At 42.8% G+C, this 16916-nt stretch overlaps 1 protein-coding gene across 7 annotated transcripts in view; it reads right to left on the bottom strand.

Annotated features, from left to right (window-relative positions):
- The window catches only part of dnajb6b (DnaJ heat shock protein family (Hsp40) member B6b), a 167005-nt gene extending 152597 nt beyond the window's left edge, over positions 1 to 14408 (bottom strand). For 5 of the 7 annotated variants that reach the window (XM_078537164.1, XM_078537171.1, XM_078537179.1 and 2 more), the window contains exons 1-2: positions 14264 to 14408; positions 2593 to 2668 (exon numbers count right to left, since the gene is read on the bottom strand). The gene's annotated coding sequence lies outside the window, so the exon portion shown is untranslated. The remainder of the gene's footprint in view (positions 1 to 2592; positions 2669 to 14263) is intronic. The other 2 variants (XM_078537177.1, XM_078537197.1) reach the window with 1 other exon arrangement.
- Positions 14409 to 16916: the final 2508 nt, after the last annotated feature.

The following is a 16916-nucleotide window of genomic DNA, read 5'->3' as shown; positions in this document are numbered from 1 at the left end:
ATGTGGTATAATTAAAAATTAGCATAGAAAGGGAGGAGGTTCTAAGTGGTCTAGTAGGCTCAAAAAGTAGATAAATCTCCAGGACCGGATGAAATGTATCCCAGGCTGTTGAGTGAGGCAAGGGAGGAGATAGCAGGGGCGCTGGCAATAATTTTCAATGCCTCTCTAGCCACAGGAGGTGTGCCAGAGGACTGGAGGACAGCCAATGTGGTACTGTTATTCAAGAAGGGAGGAAGGGATAAACCAGGGAACTACAGGCCAGTCAGTCTAACCTCAGTGGTGGAGAAACGACTGGAAACAATTCTGAGGGACAGAATTAATCTACACTTGGAGAGGCAGGGATTAATCAAGGACAGTCAGCATGGCTTTGTAAGGGGAGGTCATGTCTGACCAATTTGATTGAATTTTTTGAAGGTGACCAGGTGTGTTGAGGGCAATGCATTTGACGTAGTCTACTTGGACTTCAGCAAGGCTTTTGATAAGGTCCTGCATGGGAGACTGATAACAAAGCTAAGAGCCCATGAGTTCCAAGGCAATTTGGCAAATTGGATCCAGAATTGGCCGAGTGGCAAGAAGCAGAGGGTGATGGTTGAGGGGTGTTTTTGTGACTGGATGCCTGTGTCCAGTGGGGTTCCACAGGGATCAGTGTTGGGTCCCTTGCTGTTTGTGGTATATATAAATGATTTAAGCTTGAATGTAGCGGGGTTGATCAATAAGTTCACGGATGACACGAAAATTGGTGGGATGGTAAACAGTGAGGAGGATAGCCTTAGATTACAGGAGGATAGAGACAGGCTGGTCAGATGGGCTCATCTGTGGCAAATGGAATTTAATTTAATCTGGATAAGTGTGAGGTGATGCACGTGGGCAGGACAAACAAGGCACGGGAATACACAATGAACGGTAGGACCCTGGGAAGTACCGAGGATCAGAGGGACCTTGGTGTGCACGTCCACCGGTCCCTTAAGGTAGCAGGACAGATAGGTAAGGTGGTTAAGAAGGCATGGGATATTTGCCTTTATTAGCCGAGGTACAGAACGGGAGGTTATGCTGGAACTGTATAAAACGTTGGTTAGGCCACAGCTAGAGTATTGCGTGCAGTTCTGGAATCCGCATTATAGGAAGGGTGTGATTGCACGAGAGAGTGCGTAGAGGAGATTTACCAGGACGTCGCCTGGGCTGGAGAGTTTTAGTTATGAGGAGAGTTTGGATAGTCTGGGGTTATTTTCCCTGGAGCAGAGGAGATTGAGGGGGGATGTGATTGAGGTGTATAAAATTATGAGGAGCGTAGATAGGGTAGGCAGGAAGAAACTTTTTCCCTTGGTGGAGGGATCAATAAATGGGGGCATAGATTTAAGGTAAGCGGCAGGAGGTTTAGAGGGGGTGTGAGGAAGAATTTTTTCACCCAGAGGGTGGTGGGAATCTGGAACTCACTGCCTGAAAGGGTGGTGGAGGCAGAAACCCTCATAACATTTAAGTAGTATTTGGATGTGCACTTGCGATGCCATGCCATAGAAGGCTATGGGCCTAATGCTGGAAAATGGGATTAGAATAGCTTGCTACTTGTTTGGCTGGCGCAGACTCAATGGGCCGAAGGGCCTTTTTCTGACTGTGAGCAGAATTTTCTGCTCGTCAGGTGGGCGGGCCCGACCCAATCATTCGGCGGGCGGGAAGCCAATCCCCACCGGAGAAGCGGGCCGCACCGCCATTTTACATGGGTGGGCCAATTAAGGCCCACCCAGCATGATGTCAGGCGGGAAGCGCTATGTGCTTCCTGTGCGGGTGTGGGGGATTCCCCAAAAGAGAGATGGGACATGTTCATAATTTACACTTTAACTTCATTAAACTTTTTTAAACCCTGCATGAAACCTCCATCCCGCCAGTGGATGAGGTTTCATGTTTTTTTCTATTTGCCGCCGGGGCTCCTGGCCTGCCCGCCAACCTTAAGGTTGGATGTGCAGGTCCTTTAGTTGTTTAAATGATCCTGTCAATGGCCTCAATTGGCCATTGACAGGTCGGCAGGCCCACAGCTGATTTTGCTGCACCCCCGCCTTCCTGAAAATTTAAGTGGGGCGGGATGATGTCTGGGGTTCCTCCTGACATCATCCCGCGTCATTTTACACGTCGGTGAACGGGCCCCGCCCCTGCTCGCCAACGGCAAAATTCTGCCCTATGGCTCTATGACTGTTAGATGGCCATGAGAGACTTAAGCAATTTCAAATTGAGGATTTGGGGAACTGGGAATCTAAATAAAGATCATTGAGCACAGGAGTGATTGGTGAGCAAATCAGGTCACGGCACAGGAAGTAGAGTTTTGATGAGCGGAATTTGAGGGTGGAGGATGGCATTTAAAAATCTAGAAATTGCAATTTAGTTGAGAGATTTAGTAGATAATTTGCACAGGTCTTTTGTGATTGTGAAAATTAAGTCAGAATGGCAAGTTCAAGGGCTTTGGATTGGAAAGGAAGATTGGAGATGGGGCAGTAATGTTCAAGGACAGGGGATGAGGATGGGTTACTGGAGGAAGGAGTTACTATGGTAGTTTTGAAAGTGCACTTTAAAAAAAATACATCTTACTTTCAGAAAACATACCTCTGACCAGGTTTTCAATCAACTTTCACGTGTACTTTCCTTCTGCTCAAATCTTCCAATCCCACTGGAAAGAAACCTGGATAGTTACATAAAAGATGCTATAGAAAATTATTTGAATTAAGTTTACATGACTCATGGATGAGCCAGAAACCAACTAATTAAATAAATGGGGTTTGTGAAACATTCCTCGTTCCAGTCCTACTCAGGCCTCCTTCCATAACTCTTTCTCCGGTACATTGATGACTGTTTCGGTGTCCCTTCGCGCTCTCGTCTGCACCTGGAAAAATGTATTAATTCTGCTTCCAATTTCCACATGGTCCATCGCTGACTCTTCCCCACCCTTCCTTGATCTCTCTCTCTATTTCTGGTGATAAACTGTCCACATTATTACAAGCCCACCAACTCCCACAGCTACCTCGACAACAACTCCTCATACCCTGCTTCCTGTGAGGACTGCATCCCATTCTCTCAGTTCCTTCACCCCCATCACATCTGTTCGGATGATGCCACTTTCCAAAACAGCACTTCTGACATGTCTTCCTTCTTCCTTAACTGAGGTTTCCCACCCACGGTGGTTGACAGGGCCCTCAACTGTGTCTGACCCATCTCCCACACCTCTGCCCTCACACCTCCCTCTCCTTCCCAAAACCATAATAGGGTCCCCTTGTCCTCATTCTTCACCCCACCAGCCTCTGCATTCAAAGGATCATCCTCTGCCATTTCCACCAACTTCAGCATGATGCCACCATCAAACACATCTTCCCTTCACCCCCCATCGGCATTCTGTAGAGACCGTTTCCTCCGGGACACCCTGGACCATTCCTCCATCAAACCCTACACCACAACCCCCTCCCACGGCACCTTCTCATGCAATCGCAGAAGGTGCAACACCTGCCCCTTTGCTTCCCCCCCCCTCCTTACCATCCAAGGGCCCAAGCACTCCTTTCAAGTGAAGCAGCACTTCACTTGCACTGTCCTCAATTTGGTCTACTGCATTCGCTGCTCGCAATGCAGTCGCCTCTACATTGGAGATCCCAAACGCAGACTGGGTGACCGCTTTACAGAACACCTTTGGTCTGTCCGCAAGCATGACCCATGCCTTCCTGTCGCTTGCCATTTCAGCACACCACCCTGCCAACATGCCCACATGTCCGTCCTTGGCCTGCTGCAATGTTCCAGTGAAGCTCAATGCAAAATGGAGAGGAACAGCACCTCATCTTCCGATTAGGCACCTTACAGCCTTTCGAACTTAAGTGAGTTCAACAATTACAGACCATGAACTCTCCCCTCCATCCTCACCGCTTTTTGATTCCCCTTTTCCCAAATTTTTTTATCTTTATATATTTTCCCCCTGCCTTTTTCTATTATTATTATTTTTTTAAATTTATTTCCATTCATTGTTTTATCCCCACCTTTTAGCCTATTTTATCTTTCTCCCACACCATCCTCTCCCTCGATCCCACCCCCACTAGGGCCATCTGTCACTTGCTCATCCTGCTTTCTACCCTTAATGTCACCATTAGCACCTCCTTTAGCCAGTATCACCACCATCAACGCCCCTTCAACCTTTTGTTTATGACGTCTTCTGCAATCTCTTCTTTGCCTCCACCTATCACTGGCCTTCTATCCAGCTTCACCTGTCCCACCCCTCTTAAACAGTACATATTTCACATTTTCACTTCTCTTTAGTTCTGAAGAGTCATAAGAACTCTAAACGTTAACTCTGTCTTTCTCTCCACAGATGCTATCAAGCCTACTGAGTTTTTCCAGCAATTTTTGTTTGTGTTTCAGAAATAAACTTGGTTTCTTTCCAAGTTTAGATATAATTTTGTCATGCATTTAGAACTGTAGATGAAGCAGCACACAAGACACACATTTTAACAGGTACCTGCACTAACTGTTTACAAAACTAGGAATCCATGCATGTACTAGGCAAAATATCTTAATTTTCAAAGCCACAAACATTATGCGCTTATTGAAGGCAGTGCCTTATTTGCATTAGGCTCCAGAGCGTTTATATTCTAAGGGTTATCTATCAAGCTTGGCATGGATCTATACATGTTCTATTTAAAAATGGTTTGCAAGAATAATAAGTCTTACAGTTTATACTGATCCTTGGCACTTAGTTTTCCCACAGTCCCATGGTCAAGTAGATTTCATTCACATCAGTCATTTAAAAATAGACAATGGCACTGGCCCACTTTTGTCAGCCGGCCTGGTTTATGCAGGTACCAACATCCAAATACACTTTACAAACAGAAAGAGGAACAGATGCCAAGCAGCACAGACAAGGGGTAATTCAAAGCTTGATCAAAGAGTTTGGAGAAGATTTTTTAAACAGAGAAGGGTAGAAGTACAGGGGTTGAATGAAAAGACCACTTGAGGAGGCTTGACCGGGTAGATGCTAGAGGGGCTGCTTCTTGTGGCTGGTGTGCGTTACTGTTAGATACCAGGCTGGGTGACGAAGTGGGCAACTGTCTTCATACCACTGCCCATGATTAGATAGTGTAGAACTAGGGCTCTCAGGATAAGGAGTCAGACAATTAGGACCGAGATGAAAAGGAAGTTCTTCTTAGAGAATGTAAATTTTTGGAATTCTCTACTACATAGGGCTGTGAATGCTCAGTTCATGAGTATATTCAAGACCAAGGCTGATAACATTTTTGGGCACTAAGGGGGAAATCAAGGGATATGGGAATAAGGGCAGAAAAGGAGTTGACATTGAAGTTTAAATACTATCTTATTGAATGGCAGGGCAGGCTCAAGGGATTGTATTATCTATCCTTGCTTCTTTTTATGCTTTTACAGTTGTCAGTCCTATCAGCAATTGAGAATTGTTCTTCTGCAATATACACCAGATATGGCAAGATGGGAGTGTTATATCAGGGCAGAAGATGCAAAGCCCTGCCATCAGTCTCACTGCTATTTTGGAACATCTGAAACAGATGTTGCATGCATGGAATTTGAAAGGGTTTATAGAATCAGTACGGAAGCGCTACATTGGTGATCTACTTTGTCTCTCCGACAAGAAACTTCCAGATTAGTTGATAATTAATTGGCACAATCTGAGTGTTATGCAGCAGGTTGTTCATTTCTTGTTATCATCAATGCCACAATTCAAATCTAAGATTCTGATCACTAGCACTGAAAGAGATGTGAACCTTAATGTCAGCAACATACCAAGGTCGAACAGCTAAGGTTCATTAAAATGAGAGTTATGCAACTGATTACAGTTGGTTTCATCTTATTTGCATTTATATGAATTAAAATGAGATTTAAACAGATGTATTCCCAATTTTTCAACCAGAATTCTATGTATATTTCATTATCTTCTGGTTCCCACTAGTTCCATACTTGTATACTAGGATTAACCTTCATATGGCATTAAGCCTCCATAGCTACAATAAACTTGCATCAAATCCTGGTTAAGTGACACTTGGGAGTACAGTTCTGGCCACCATATTATAAAAAGGATACAGGCAATGAAGGGGGTGTAAAAATTTACGAGGATCATGCCAGAACTGACGTTATACCTATCAGGAAAGGTTGAACAGGCTGATTTTCTTTCCTCTTGAAAATAAAAGATGGAGGAGTAGCTTAATAGAGATCTTTAAAATTGTAAGGTTTTGATAGAGTGGATACAGTGTAGTTCCACATGTGAGTAAGAGCAAAACTAGAAGCCTTCAAGATACCCAATAAAATCGGAGAATTTAGGAGAAATCTGGTGAGAATGCGGAACAGGTTGAGGCAATAATATAGATGCATTTAAGGCAAATCTAGATAAGCCTATGAGGGGAAAAGCTAGAGTTAGATGAGTAAGAACTGGGGGACATTTGATCAGAGCATAAATGCTAGTATCGAATGGGATGCCTGTATATTGCGTTTAAGAAAAAAATCCACATTTACTAGTAACAATATAATGACTATTTCAAGATACAAAAGAAACCTACTGAAATTTTATACAGGGAATGTTTTAACTCTAAGGTACCTTAATGATTACACTGAGCCAGATTTCTAGCAAAATTAACTCAAGATTTCCCACTGAGACGATGAAAGAAAATGTAATTTTAAGTAGTTAGGTCAATGCTATGATTAAGACAAAAATGTTCGAATGAAGCAATCTGTCAGCTGAACTTCCTAATGCATCAGTGTAGATTGCATTGGATCTGATGTTATTCTGGTTCTATCTTGATCTGTGCTGTTGGCTGATTTCAGCTGAAAGTGTTAGAAACTGATTTTAGCCTCCTCGGCCAAGTACCAACTGATGGGGTGGGAGTGGAAGACGCAAGAGTCAGCATGCCACTGCCTTCACAGAAAGAAAACTGAGAAAGTCAACAAAGACTGATGGTGGAAATATTTAAAGAGAAAACATTTAGTGAGATTGCACTAAAAAATACATTACCAGTTGTTCTGCTTGGGTCCCAAATATTTGGTTACAAGATTAGAGGTTTTTTTTTTTAGATACAGCAGCCAGAAAACCCAAACCCAACAAGGTTCCACTTGCAAATATTCTGCTACAAAATCTGACTATCAAATTAGGTAGCTGAACCGGAAAGAAAACTATAAAATCAGAAATAAAGTAGAAACTAAAGTCAATGTAAAGCAACTTTATCTATAATTTCACTTCCTTCCCAACCCCAAATACTAACCTCCTCAGAGCAAGGCTCCAAATTTTATCCAAGACTCAATTACAAACTAATGGGTTCAATCTACAGTTTACATTACATTTAAAATGATACAGAAAATCAACTGAATGCAAGGCAAGGCCCCATTCTCAGCATACAAGTTCAGACCAAGTACACTGTAAACCATTCTGATTTTATTCTGCACAGTCTATTCATTTCTTTTTATAGATACTCAACACGCAGCCTCAGAATCATATTTCTTTCCTTGGGAGTTATGGTTTGGAAAGCAGCCCAAGTCCCAGTTAATACACCAACACAAACCATCTTAAAGCCAGTTTGCTCATCAAAAAATTTATTCAATTCATTTGTCTGTCTCCCCAGCTATTTGCAGCTCTATACAACCCCACCTTAATTTTGTGTAAAATCACTGCAACACTGTACAACCCTCCTTTAAAATTTAAAACATATCAATTCAGCACATTTGAATATCAAACAGTACAATGTTAAACTCTTAAAATAATCCCTTTTCTTACTCTGGCATTTGCGCATCTCTCCTCTGTTTGCTAAGCAATTGGTAGGACACCAGCAACTTTGGTTCCAGTCACTGAATGCTGTCCCTTAGCCTCAACATTCAAAACACATCAAAAGCTTCAACCACCTCTTTTAGCTTTTTTTGGATCATCGCTCATTGTCCTAACACCAAATTGTCAAGCATCCCAGTCTTTCATGTAAAAAAAAAAGTACAACATAAATGCAAAATGCTGCTTTGGTACACTTTTTTAAAGCCAGCCATTAGTCACTTTTGGTCATCACATTGGCCTGCAAAAGAAAGCCTGAGCTGCTCATTCCAATCACAGTTGCAAATCAAACTCCAATGCTCAGTTGGCGAGTAAACAGACCTTGCAACCATTTTTAGCTATAAGTACAGAATTTTTCTTACTTGGGTGACCACTCCTGAATGCACATCATGATACAAGGAAGCAACTGAAAATGCAACTCCAAATTCCACTTAAGAACTTGGTCCCTCCTTCTTGCCCAACTGTCATAATAGGGAGGCAATGATGTAGTGGTATTGTCGCTGGACTAGTTTTTTATTATTATTCATTTGCAGGATTTGGTCGTTGCTGGCTAGGTCAGCATTTATTACCCAACCCTAATTGCCCTTGTTCAGAGGGTTTTTTTTTAAAAAGTCAACCACATTGCTGTGGGTCTGGAGTCACATGTAGGCCAGACCAGGTAAGCACAGCAGATTTTCTTCCCTAAAGAACATTAGTGAACCAGATGGGTTTTTACAACAATTGACATTTTTAATTCCAGTTATTTATTGAATTCAAATTCCACCATCTGCCGTGGTGAGATTCCAGGTCCCCAGAGCATTACCCTGGGTCAACACTCCACCCTGCTCTCATGCCCACATGTCCATCCTTGGCCTGCTGCATTGTTCCAGTGAAGCTCAACGCAAACTGGAGGAACAGCACCTCATCTTCCAACCAGGCACTTTACAGCATTCCGGACTGAATATTGAGTTCAACAATTTTAGGTCATGAACTCTCCTCCATCCCCACCCCCTTTCCGATCCCCCCCTTTTTTTTCCAATAATTTATATAGATTTTTCTTTTCCCACCTATTTCCATTATTTTTAAATCTATACCTTTTATGCCCTTTTAGTCTTATTTCACCCCACCCCACTAGAGCTATCTGTACCTTGCGTGTCCTGCTATCCATTCTTAATTAGCACATTCCTTAGATAATATCACCACCTTCAACACTTCTTTGTGCTTTTGTCTATGACATCTTTTGGCAATCTCCACCTATCACTGGCCCTCTATCCAGCTCTACTTGTCCCACCCCCCCTTAAACCAGCTTATATTTCACCTCTTCTATTTTTACTTAGTTCTGTTGAAGAGTCATACGGACTCGAAACGTTAACTGTGTTCCTCTCCGCAGATGCTGCCAGACCTGCTGAGTTTTTCCAGGTATTTTTATTTTTGTTTAAGCCTTTAACCAAGCTGTTCCAGTACAGCTACAACACTGGCATTTACCCGGCTATGTGGAAAATTGCCCAGTTATGTCCTGCACACAAAAAGCAGGACAAATCCAACCTGGCCAATTACCGACCCATCAGTCTACTCTTGATCATCAGTAAAGTAGTGGAAGGGGTCATTAACAGTGCTATCAAGCAGCATTTACTTAGCAATAACCAAGTCACTGATGCCCAGTTTGGGATCTTCCAGGGCCACTCAGCTCCTGTGCTCATTACAGCCTTGGTTCAAACGTAGACAAAAGAGCTGAACTCCTAAGGTGAGTCAAGAGTGACTGCCTTTAACATCAATGCTGCATTTGACCGAGTGTGACATCAAGGAACCCTAGCAAAATTGGCGTCAATGGGAATCAGGGGAAAACTCTTGGAGTCATACCTAGCACAAAGGAAGGCGGCTGTAGCTGTTGCAAGTCAGCCATCTCAACTCCAGGACATCACTGCAGGAATTCCTCAGGCTAGTGTCCTCAGCCCATCCAACTTCAGCTGCTTCATCAATGACTTTCCTTCCATCATAAGGTCAGGAATGGGGGTGTTCACTGATGATTGCACAATGTTCAGCGTCATTCACGGTCCCTCAGATACTGAAGCAGTCCAGGTCCAAACGCAACAAGACCTGGACAATATCCAAGCTTGGGCTGACAAGTGACAAGCGACATTCATGCCACACAAGTGCCAGGCAATGACCATCTCCAACAAGAGAGAATCTAACCATTGCCCCTTGACATTCAATAGCATTACCATCACTGAATGCCCCACTATCAACAGTGGGGTTACCGCTGACCAGAATCTGAACTGGACCAGCCATTTAGTTACTGTAGTTACAAAGCAGGTCAGAAGCTAGGAATCCTGCGACAAGTAACTCACCTCCTGACTCCCCAAAGCCTGTCCACCATCTACAATGTGCAAGTCAGGAGTGTGACGGAATACGCCCCACTTGCCTGGATGAGTGCAGCTCCTACAACACAAGAAGCTTGACACCGTCCTGGTCAAAGCAGCCCACTTGATTGTTTGTGGATGTGGTGCCATTGACTCCCAAACGCACAGTAGCAGCAGCGTGTACCATCTACAAGATGCAGTGCAGGAATTCACCAAAGTTCCTTAGACAGCATCTTCCCAACCCATGACCACAATCATCTAGAAGGGCTAGGGTGGCAGATAGATGAGAACACCACCACCTAGGAGCTCCCCTCTAAGTCACTCACCATGACTCAGAAGTATATCACCCATCCTTCACTGTCGCTGGGTCAAAATCCTAGAACCCCCTTCCTAACAGCACTGTGTGACTGCAGTGATTCAAGAAGGCAGTTCACCACCACCTTCAAGGGCAAATAGGGATGGGCAATAAATACTGGCCTAGCAAACAAAGCCCACATCCCATGAATGCATTAAAAAAAATCAGCCACTTTCTCCCCCCCACACTTTCCTTCTTCCCAACAAACCCTCCCTCACCTCCTTGTTCTACAACCTCAGCCCTCCACCACCCACCAACATGGCCAGCCCTAATCCTCAACCATACCACTTATTGTAGCAATGAATGCTGCCATACACACGCAAACATACACAATCAATATGCAAATCAATGTTAATTCAAACAGTTAGAACATGGTAAAAGAAAAGGAAATGAGTAAACCAAAACTAAGTAATAAAATGTAAATAAAAGCAGAACAAGACAAAATATCAGATTTTCACCTTTATGACAGAATATTACAATAGTTCTCAGCTGCCATAAGGTCTGCACTAAGTTGCCCCACTGCCTATAGGAGGCAAAAGTCTAATACTATAGTCCCTTGTTAGTTTGCAAAGAGGGGTTCAGAAACAGTTACTCTACATTAACTGTTGTGCTGTTTTATCTCAAATTCCAGAAATGCAGTTAGGAGCAGCGAATAACAGAACTGAGTAACATCAAAAACAGTTTTACTTTTTTGTTTTAAAGATTAAGTGAATGCTTCAGGGACAGATCTATTTATAATGATTTATCCTTTCAAGTTCAACAAATACAAATTTCAGATCAAATGAGAAAGAACTGAAGTTCCAGAACTGACAAGGTGCTTTTCTGCTTAATTAAATATACTTAGCTGCAAGTATTTTACCACCTTGCTTTCTTTGAGAAAGCGAACCTTAAAATATTTAGTCTCCATTAATGTATTAGTTACAGTGACAATTCAGCATTAATACTTCAGCAAATGTTCTAATTCCATGACGCATTGACTAGAATGGTAACAAGCTAGAAGTCTAAGGTTTAATATTTGTTTAAAAGGTTAACAATTTTTTTTTAAAAAGCAGACATAAATTTCCAACCAAGACCCCCAAACCACCCAATAACAAGAGATTCAAATTCTCTACACATTGAGAAGAACTCATCATGCCTACCCTTCCCATTATGGGAAATGCAATGGGGCCCTGGTCCTGCAGAAGTGGAATAAAAATGTCTGTACTTGCATGTGGCGATATAACTATGCAGAGGAGATACTCCTCTTGGCAGTATTGTCTTTCTAATTATGCCAGTTTTGAAACAAGGAGATCGTGCTAGATTTTCTACAATGTAATGTAGGTGTAGGTAATGTAGGTGTTGGGGAAAGTTGGAAATGATGCTAAGTTATTTATTTTCAGGACTGTAGACATCACACGAGCACTTTTAGGTAATTCTAGGAAAGCTGGGCTTGTGTCGGGCAAATGATGTTTAACTTAAAAGTACATGTGAGCAGGTGTACACAATGGAAAAATATTCAAGCGAAGAACAGATCTGAGCATTCTAGTTTACAATCCCCTACAGGATCACAAACTATGCCAAGTAGCAATAGCTAGAGGAAATATGCATAGTCATAGGATAATTGAGCAGATAAATTTACTAACGTTGTACAACTTTGGTCAGGCCTTAACTATATGATGAAGCATATTATTTTGTCCCTGAAGACGACCTTGGGGTTAGGCTTCAGTTGAAGTCATGTATCCAGCTTTGGTCTCCTTGAAAAGTGTAGAGGACAGCCACTAGGTAAAATCCCAATTTGAAGTTTGGACTCTAAACTAGGTTACAGAGGAAATACCTTCTGATTCATCAAGCTTGTGCATCACAATGAATTGTATAAAAAGTTTTTATTTTGTTACACAAGCTCCATGAACCAGAGGGTATTTCCTGTGTAATCTAGTTTAGAGTCTGAGCTTCAAATTGGGATTTTATTTAGTGGCTGTCCTCTACACTCTTTTCAAGGAGACCAAACTGGATACATGACTTCAACTGAAGCCTAACACCAAGGTCTTCTTCAAAGACAAAATAATATGCTTCATCAAACAGTTGCAGTTAAACAAAGCAAAGTGAACAGGATGTTCTGATGAAAGGTCGCAGACCTGAAACATGAACTATTTCCCTCTCCACAGATGCTGCCAGACTTGCTGAGTGTTTCCAGCACTTTGTTTTATTAAATTAAACAGGAGCTGAACATACAGGCAATTCCAAATGTACCACTAACAACACTTACATATTTCCTTTTGTTTCAAAGCTACAAACTTCCTGTAAAAAAGAAAAACTGAAAGAAAACACCATGTGGGAGAACTTGTGACATAATTCACTTCCCCACCTGCAATTCTTCAGGTTCCATGCAAGATAGCTCCCCTACTTGAATTCTAACAAATTTCTCTTCTACATAATAAAAAGTTGTTTTTACACTGAAAACTTTCATTTTAAAATTCTCATCCTTATTCTTAAATCCATACCATGCCTCACCCCTCCCTATCTCTCAGCCCCTCCTCACATCCCATCAATATATCTTCACTCTTCTGAAATAGCCTGAGTATCCCCATTATAATTTACAGGTGCACCTTCAATTGTCAAGGCTCTCAGCTTTGGAATTCACCCCTGAACCTTTCTTTCCTCCTTCAAGATGTTGTTCAAAACTAACCCCTAAGGTGCTTCATAAGTGCAAGTTATTGTTTTTATAATCTTATCACACAGCACAAGAGTCAGAAACTGCAACAAACATGCTACATTGCTCAAAGTTACTCTACAGAATGTTTTCCAATAAGGAAATGAATTATTTTGCTAATGTCATTTTCAACCTTTTAGTGGAAAGGGGATAGCACTCTGCAACTATCAACAGTCCCAGGACTTCTTACACTAACTTCTGCTATCTACGTAAAAGCAAATTATGAGCTAGTGAATGAGAAAAACAAATCTACATATCTGTTGACTACTGAATACCTTAACTCCAAGTCAACCATTGCATATGTTTTTAACACTAGGTAAGTTAACTAGACAATCTCCTATTGCAACAAAACCAGTTTGAAATCCAGATTTTGGATTGATGCAAATGGAGAAAGATGACACGATTGACTTGAAAAGAAAACAAAACCTATTGATAACAGACTCCACCATACGGTGAAGGGATGGAGAAACATCAGTTTCCTGTTTGATTACTTTGCTCGATACCTTTTGCACTTCGGGGTGGGAGAGGGGATTTAAGAATGAAGAGAGTTGGTGATGACCTGCAGGCACAAGAGAGCTTATTGTAGCCACGTTAATTTAGGTGATGGGCGATAACAGCAAACACCTTAAGTAATCTAAATATTGTGAAAAATAATACAGATGATGGAACAAGAACAGAAAATGCTGGATTTCCCCTGGCAACCCTGGAATCGAAAGAGCCAGAGACCTGAAACATTAGCTTACCCATTAAATCACACATAGAAGCAGAGGAACTACCGCCACGCTGCGGGATTAGGGGGGGAAAGGGGGTGCGAGGAAAGGGAAGGAATGAAAGCTGCTGCCCTCAACACGCCCCCTCCACCAAGAAGAATCGTTTCTCGTAAAAAGAAGCCAGGTGCCGGGCGGCCTTACACGCTCGGCTGAAAAGCCCTCCCTCCTTCCCTCTCGATGGTTTAAAATAAGTGCGGCGCCGCTTCCCCCATTTTGTTTCCCCCTCGGCAGCTTTTCTCTTTAGTGCGGCTCTGACCAAACAGTCGCAGCAGCCCGCGAGTCGAATCCGAGCTGCCCGCTCCCTGCCACTCTCACCTCTCGGCTCCGTGTGTCTGTCTACCCCACCAACTCGATCAGCTGCAGCCCCGGTCTTCCCCCACCGTAAGACCCTGATCTAGAAACATCTACCGGCCACCGAACCGAAAAAACTCGCCTGCGTCACTTCCGCCGGCCTGTTATTGCGTCGCTGTGACGTCACGCGACAGCGCTCTTCTGTGACGTCACGTCAGAAGCTTCTGGAAAATGGGGAAGGTGAAGAAGGAGGGGGGAAAAAAAGCTCCTCTTGCTACTACTGGCGGGGACCGGTTAATTATAATGCTACTTTGATTTGATAGAATTGTTCAAAATCGTGAGGGCTCTGGACAGAATAGATAGGGGAAAACTGTTCTTATTGATAAAAAGACAGAGAACCAGAGGGGTTAAATTGGCCGAAGAGGCAATACGGACATGAGGAGAAACATTGGTTAGGATCTGGAATGCGCTACCTGAGAAGCTGCTGGAGGCAGGGTCAATGGACGCATTCAAAAAGGAAGTGGACCAGTACCTGAAAACAGAAGAAGGTCAGAGAAGATTGTTCCCAACAATGGTAAATCACAGAGGACAGTTAATCTATCAATATCAAAGATGAAATGTTTTCACCTTTAATTCGCCAGGCTACAGAGATAAGGCAGGGTAGCGATGCTAGGTGTGTTGCTCCTTCACAGAGCCAGCAAAGATACAATGGACCAAATGGCCTCCTTCTGTGAGAGTAAGTTGTCAAGAGGACATGAGGGATTAAGCAAAGGGATTTCGATAGGTTAAGTAGTGGGCAAAAATTTGGCAGATGGAGTATAATGTGAACCTATCCACTTTGGCAGGAAGAATAGAAAGGCAGCATATTATCTAAATGGAGAGAGATTGCAGAATTCAAGTATAGAGGGATCTGAGTGCCCTGTTGCATGAATCACAAGAAGTTAGTACGCAGGGCAGCAAGTAATTAGGAAGGCAAATTGAATGTTAGTGTTTATTGCAAATAGAATAAAAATGGGGATGTTTTGATATAGTTTTACAGAGCCTTCGAGAGACCGCATCTGGAATACTGTGTAAAATATTGGTCTCCTTATTTAAGAAAAGACATTATTGCATTAGAAGCAGTTCAGGGAATGTTCACTTGATTGATTCCTGGGATGAGAGAGTTATCTTATGAGGAAAGGTTGGAGACGAGGGGAATTTTTTTCTCTCAGAGGTTTGTGAGTCCGTAGAACTCTCTCCCCCAGAGAGTGGTAGAGGCAGGGTCATTGAATATTTTTAAGGCAGAGGTAGATAGATTCTTGGCTAAGAAGGGAATCAAAGGTTATTGGGGGTTGACGAGATCGTGGCACTGAGTCCACAATTGGATCAGCCATGTACTTATTGAATGACGGAGCAGGCTCAAGGGGCCGAATGGCCTACTCCTGTTCTTAATTCGTATGTATGTGCTTTAACCATTCTATGGTTTTGCTGTAGATTTCCCATGCCTCAACCATTTACAGTAAGTCTCAACTTTTCTCTGCAAAATAATGCCATCCATTTACTTTTGAAGAAAAATATATTCCCTATCCTCTCTGACTGTCATCTGTTGCCTGTGGATGTGGGTCAGTAACCTGCAGGTTGTGAGTTGGAATCCCACTTTTTGTCAAGTTATGAAGGAGAATCCAGTAAGACAAGGGAATGCAGCTGTAATATACAGCTTTAATTTATGTCATACCTGGGAATGTAGAAAAACATCTCCAGGTGCTGTGCAAAGACCAAAATGTTGATGCAGAGCTTAAGGAGACACTGGCAAAGGTAACCGAAAAAAGCGTGGTCAAAGAGGTGGGTGTTATACGGGGTTGATTTCATCCCTCCATTGGATCTTAGATTTTAACTTTGAAAACTCTCGTAGTATCTCCATCCTGACCTCAGTTTACAATCAGACAATGTCTACCCTAATCTCAGCCATGCCTATGTAACCTGAATTCCCGTGTGTGTCTTTTGGCTACTGATCCAGACCTTATTTTAGACCTGGGCCCTCTTAGTTATCTTTCTTTCTCATCCCTCCTCTCAGTCATGCACTCTTTCATTTCCTCCTCTCATGCACTGTAGTAGCTGAAAGCTACCTTCACTCTCTCTGTATTCTCCAGAGGGCTCATTGAGGCATCCATTACTGCCTCCTTATGAGCAACGAGTAACTCACCTACTGATTCCCCAAAGCCTGTCTTCTGCAAGACACAAGTCAGGAGTGTGCACCTGTAAAATCATCTCCAAGCCCATATCATGCTCATTGGAACTATATCACAGTTGCTTCACTGTTGCTTGGTCAAAATCCAGGAACATCCACTGTGGGTGTACCTATTCCACATGGACTGCAGCAGCTCAGTAAGTTGGGTCACGACCATCTTCTCAAGGGTAATTTGGGGATGGGTCATAAAGACTGGCCTTGTCAGTGATGCTGACACCTGAAACGCGAGTAAAAATATCAGCAAGCCATACTCCTCCCCTGCCAAAATTCCTGCCACTGGGGGTAGATTTGTTAATCTCCTTTTCATCTTGTTCATCCCACCTACTACTGTCCCCTCAGTTTCTTCCAGTGGACAATCACTACCCATTACCACAGTTTTTTCCTAGAAAATTGGTTCACTTGAAAATGTCCTGTTCCACCCATGACCTTATAGTGGACCATTACCTTCAC

Source organism: Cetorhinus maximus, chromosome 3 (genome assembly GCF_964194155.1).
Source record: "Cetorhinus maximus chromosome 3, sCetMax3.hap1.1, whole genome shotgun sequence".
Taxonomy (NCBI): domain Eukaryota; kingdom Metazoa; phylum Chordata; class Chondrichthyes; order Lamniformes; family Cetorhinidae; genus Cetorhinus; species Cetorhinus maximus.
This window is presented reverse-complemented; position numbering and strand designations above follow the sequence as displayed.